Source organism: Peromyscus eremicus, chromosome 3 (assembly GCF_949786415.1).
Source record: "Peromyscus eremicus chromosome 3, PerEre_H2_v1, whole genome shotgun sequence".
Taxonomy (NCBI): domain Eukaryota; kingdom Metazoa; phylum Chordata; class Mammalia; order Rodentia; family Cricetidae; genus Peromyscus; species Peromyscus eremicus.
Window position 1 is genome coordinate 66871016 of NC_081418.1, and position 5977 is coordinate 66876992.

General features: G+C 44.2%; 1 long non-coding RNA gene across 1 annotated transcript; it reads right to left on the reverse strand.

Moving 5' to 3' along the window:
• Positions 1-3339: 3339 nt before the first annotated feature.
• Positions 3340-5737, reverse strand: LOC131905853 (uncharacterized). Its single transcript, XR_009378056.1, has 3 exons — positions 5589-5737; positions 4787-4833; positions 3340-3578 (listed from the first exon to the last, which is right to left on the reverse strand). It is a non-coding gene; the product is annotated as an uncharacterized LOC131905853 (long non-coding RNA).
• Between the last annotated feature and the right edge of the window lie 240 nt (positions 5738-5977).

Consider the following 5977-nt stretch of genomic DNA (forward strand, 5'->3'; position numbering starts at 1 on the left):
AAGGCACAGAAGCCAGACATATTAGTTAGAGGCTAGGAAGACAGAAACGTGTTTTACACAGCTAAAGCTAGCCCATTAACTTTGCTGCTGAACAAAGGAATGAAAAATTGAATTAAAACCAAATTGAAGGAAAATGACTGAGTGCTGCCACCTAGTGTCTGTTTCCTTTTACAACAGCTGGTGTATAGTGCGCCCTCTGGTGGTGCAAGGCAGTCGGGAACCCCGTCGGCAAGGCCTGTTCCTTTGCTTTGCCCTGGTTGCACAGGTAAAAATAGTCCCTCAGTGTATCTACTGAGCAAAACAGAACGATAGAAAACACACTGGTTCCCATTCATTGCAGAGCAAAGTCTTCCTTTTGACATATTTCAAGTGAACCCTAACTTTTAGAATCGAAGTAATGATGTTTGTAAAGCTGTCTCCATAAAATCTATTGAGGGGGAGTCGGATTTTTAGTTCAGTACCTGTGCTAACATTTTGTTAACTTTAAAAAAATCAAAATAAACTTCGATTTGAGTCAGAGATGAACCTCATTCCAGTATGAATCAGTTTACCCAATAATGAGAATAATTTCAGTCCACCTTCCTTCTTTGGGGGCGGAGGAAGTTGCTGTGGTCCAGAACAAATGAGAAGACTGTGGCAGCTGTTGAGAAATGGAACGTGCATTATTTGCACAAGACAGAAGTACTATTGTGTGTGTGTTTTAATTGAGTTGAGTTCCAGCCCAAATATTTATGGCTCCAGAATTTTTAATTAGTTAATTGTAGAAAAGAGGAAATTAAAAGACCCAGTGTAGTGCCAAGACTTAGTCTGAAACACACCATTTATGTCTGCATGTCATTTCTTCTGCAAAACGAGGACAGTTGGAGGATGTGACCATAATGCCTGTTCTGCTTCTCAAATCCTGTGATCATTCTTGCCACTGTCCCTGCAAGTCTCTGGAATATTACAGGTCTTTCTAACAGATCTCTGCCAACTCAAATCCATCCTGACAGATTAGCCAGGGAAGGCTGGTATTTCCAAAACGCCTCTTGATACATGTGAATCTCCCCACCCCTTCCTCTGAAGAACGGCCTGAACTGTTGCCATCCCGGCCACTACTTCTCAGGGCAGCCAGCATCTACCACAACTGCTCTATACTGGGCAGCTATTCCGCACTTTCTGTGCTCAGGATCGTTCCACCCACACAATAACACTTCAGAGAGGCAGGACAGGCCCTGGTTTCATGAAACAACAAGCCAAGACTCAGAGAATTCCTAGCCTGAGCCCTCCTCTCTCCGGTGAGTGGAAGATGAACTCAGGCCTGTCTGGTTACAAAATATGTAGTCTTCGTGATTTAAAAGGCAGGTATAAGAACCAGAGACACTGGGTGTGGAATCCAGGTTTGTCACATGTTATGTATCTCACACGTTATATATCTCCTTGCCTCTATTCCTCATAAGTGAAATGGGTATCATTACTATCATGAACTGAGGTCACCTCCAGTCAACACTGGGGGTCTCTGACCCAGATACTGAGTACTTGTTGCTCTTCCTGAAGCAGCTCAGGAAGAGTACCAGTACAGTTCAAGGCACCGGAGAGTTCGGGGCACTCCTGAACTTGACCCGAATGTGTCTGTCTCCTTGCCATTTCGTCTTCCATTTTCCTAGAGTCCAACAAGCTCTCATCCCAATCCCCACTCCAAACACAGATTTCTTCATCACACAGTGGTTTGTCTTTACAAAGGTCTGAAGTACTCAGACCACGGGCCTGCATTTTAGCTGTGATACAGCACGAAGTATGTTCTATGAACTATATAACCTTTATCCTAAAGCAGGCTCTGTGTTGGAGGATCTTGCCTCACTACTGATATTCAAAGCTTCGTTTGCTAAATGCAATTTTGACTCGCAGTATTTTCGATCTGCAATGGTTTTGTTGGACACGTAGCCCCATCCTAAACTGAGGAGCATCTGAACTTGTAAATACCTCCTTCAGGCCTCTGTAGCTGCTGTTTGCTTTCAGAAAGTCTGCCTCTTCCTCTCTACTGACCCCTGGTGGTCAACATGGAAATGAACATGACAAAACATGTTAGATGTGGATACTGCTGTCAACAACATTTCTCAGGTCCGGGTCGCAAAGCCACTTCATTCTTGAGGTTTCGACACGACATATATGTCTTAGACAATGTCCTCCTCGGATTCTCACAATGCTGCCTCACTAACTCTAGGCCCCTTCTCAAACTCTAAGGTATTTGCTGCCCAGTCAATAGCCCCCGGCTACACACAGCTACTGAATAATTAGTATGCAGCTGGTTCAAATGATACTGTCTTGAGAAATACATGCAGATTCTGAAGACATCACATAGAGAGAAGTATAAAATATGAAATTAATATTTTAGTATTTTAACTTGTATTGATTATGTATCGAAACGACACTTAGGGTGTACAACATAAAACAAAAATACTATTAAAATTAACTTGAAATATATAAAAGCACAGGATAAAGGTGACTCTTGGCATCTCTCCACTCAGGAAGAAATGCAGTGTGTGTCTTACAGAATTTTTATCACTGGAGATGGGTCCAGGCTCATGATTCAAATCCTTTGTCATCAACTCTGTTCATATACTACTTCCTCTCTTGTGGCATTTCTTGTCTTTAAGATGGGGTCTGGCTATGTATCCCAGGCTGATCTAGAACTTAAATCCTCCTAAGTGCTGGGATTGCAAGTGTGCACAGATCTACCTCTCTCCTCCCAGTCTTGAGATTAAAACTAGTGTCTTGTGCATGATAAGCAGGAGTCCTGCCTCCGAACTACAACCCAGCCCATTTAAAAAATATAATTTGAGACAGGGCCTCACTAGACTGACTAAAATTGGCCTGATCTCCCTTTGCCGCTCAAGCAGACCTTAAATGAGAGATCCTCCTGCCTCAACCTCCTGGGTAGCTGGGATTATAGGCCTTAACCACTAAGTCGGTTGTTTATAGCTTCACATTTTTGTTGATTAATTTTCTTCATGTACGTATAGAATGTATTCTGAGAACTTTCTCCACCAGTCTCTTATCTTCGGCCCACACTCATGAATTTCCCCACTCCCTATTTCCACTGGTCCCGTTCCCAGACTCATGACTTCGGGTTTAGGTTTGTAACCCTCTTTAGTTCAGCCAATGCCATCTGCATGAGCATTGGATCGGAACTACCCCCTGGAGCCCAGTGGGGTCACGAGTGGAGGCACACCTGAAGGCAACCTCTCCCCTCTCTCTGAATCCTTCAGTAGCAAATAGTTTAGCAGTGAGAGGTGGAAACCATCCTCTCCCCATGCCTGGCTGTTGACAAGCTCATTCCTGCCTAGGAATGAGCTGCAGTAGCAGCGTCCTGCCCAGAAGATGGCATTTCACAGCCCCTCTCCCTATATTGTAGCTCTTAGATTCTTTCTTTCCTCTCTTTCACAATGCTTGTGAACTTGTGAGGAAATGTCTTGCTCAGGGTCTGACCATTCATCTGTCGCTTATTCTCAGCACCTTGTGCAGCCCCGCATCTCTGCATCCGTTACCATTCACTGGGAAGGGAGGCTTCTTTGACCGCTCCCGAGAGTAGCATTTGTCTGTGGATATAAACACAAACAGAGGGCAGGATGCTGTTACGTCAACTCGTCTAAACAACAGTACGTAGCCCCCTAAGGCCTACGATCTTCTGTGGCATAGGTTTCTGACCGGGTTTCCAGGCTTGGGTTCCCTCTTGTGGAGTGAGTTTCAAATCCAGTGAGAGAGTGCTTGACTACCCCCACAATAGGAATCCCACTACTGCACATCTCGCATCTCGCCGGGCAGGTTGATCTTGTAGCTTACAGGTTTCGCATCTGGGTGAGGGCTTTGATGACTTATCCCCTAGCAGCCTGGATAGTGCTGTGTAGCCTATGAAAGCTAGCTGGCGGGGAGGACAACTTCATTTCTAATGGCTGCCAAAGTGTCGTGTTTATGGATGTACACACTCCATTCAGACAGTCTGTGAATAAGCCATAGATTAAGCAAAGTTGAAGATCACACTTCAAAGCATCCGTTGCAGTTTCTGTGGCTACATTACCAGCAAAAGTGGTCATAATTGTGTGAGCCACATCCACAGTGAATTCAGTCATTTGTTCTTCCTCTCTCCCCTCATTCATCAGCTAGATGGATGCAAGGAGGCCGCAGGAGGATTTTGATATTCAGAGAGTAGAACTACAAGATAGAGTGAGTTGGGGTCCTTAAATCACATGTGGGAACTGAGCGTTATACCTTGAACTGTGTCATAATAATAAATAATAATAGATAAATAAATAATAAAAATAATGATTGCGTTAAGCCATTCACAGGATACTTTCAAGGATTTGTGTTATTATTTATTTATGTGTATGTGTGTCTGTGTCTGTGTATGAATATGGATGTACATATGCCCTCAGAGGCCAGAAAAGGGCATCAGATCCCATGCAGCTAGAGCTATAAGCACTTATAAGCTGCCTGTCATGCTAAGAATCAATCTTGGGTCCCCTGAAAGAGCAGTACAAACTCTGAGCCCTCTCTCCAGCCCTTGATAGAAGGTATTATTTATAAAGGCACGCTAATGCTAATTATCTTAACAAATGATACTGGATATTTAGTTAATAACCATGTTTTTAAGGTAAGTTCCTAGAAGGAGGATTGTAAAGTCTAAGGGTGTATATGTCTTTATGACTTTTGAAAACTACCAGCCAAATTCTGCTCAGAAAGCTGAACAGTCTTTTCAATCTTATATTTCTGACACAAGAAGCCATGCGAGGCATTACATTTCACTTACTTCTGGATACTTTGAGGATGATAGCTCCGTGCTGATGAATAATTCAGCTTACAGCATATGCAAAAGAAGATGCAGCATTTTAGGAATTATGACTTTGGAGTGGGGATTTCAGAAACCACATGAGGAGTGTAGGCACTTTCAAGAAATAAGGATGATAGAAAAAAAGGTAGTAAGTAACACGCGTGTGCATTGAAGGACGTTGGTTGTTACTGCGGCAGTGAAGCTGTGGTCTATCCAGTCTGTCTTGGATATAAGTCACACAGTGTGGATGGGCCACTGGGCCCTGGCAAACAGGCTGCATCTTTGTCTGTGGATTCTCTCTGGAAATCTCACTGCACACAGCTGAGCCGGGTCTTTTTCATCTGTTGCAAACCAGCGCCTTTTTGATAACTACATTTGGTCCTTTAAGAGACACAGATGTGAGCCAGGGAAGGACTGAAGACAAGCCCACATAACTTTTAAGATTCCTCCCAGCTCAGAGCCTCCGATGAGAGGCTCTGCAAGGAAGTGGGGGAAGCTGTCTGGTGCAGGAGCCTGTTCTGGAAGAGATCACAGCGGCCCGCCAGCCACATTGCAACCCACAGGGAGCAGGGCTCTCTGGAAGCCTAAGCAGAGCATCTCTGGACTTCCAGCTACGGGCTAGAGCTCTTTCAAATCTTATCCTGACAGTATCCGGAAGAGGAAGACGGAAGTGGTACCTGCAACCAAGCCTTGTGCCTGTTGAACTAGCCAAGAAAATGTGGGCTTTGGGGGCCAAAGCAGGAAGGCAAGGCATTTTTCCTTTTTGGACCTTTCTGCTCACCTGTGGTTAAATGCTCATCCTTAAACTGTGATCCCATCACCTTCATGGAGTTCTAGGTGGACAGTGGCCTCCAACTGCTTCTTTTGAAATCTATTGTGTGTATGTGTACTTTATACGCAAATACTCCTCAGCAGACCAGAGAATCAGAGCTTAAACAATGCAGCCAAGTTCAGGGGGGTGCCTAGAAAACACAAAGAAGGTGTTCAGTAAAATGCAGTAAAAACAACAAATCTTTGGAGGGGGTACCCCTCCTGGGTGGCCAACGTTTATTAACTACTTACATATTTAAGGCCTAGTCTTCCCTTCCCCCATCTTCCTCAGGTTAAAATGTGGGGTTCCAGCTTCTGTCAACTACACTTTTGAGAAACTGATCTCCAAAAAGAACAGGG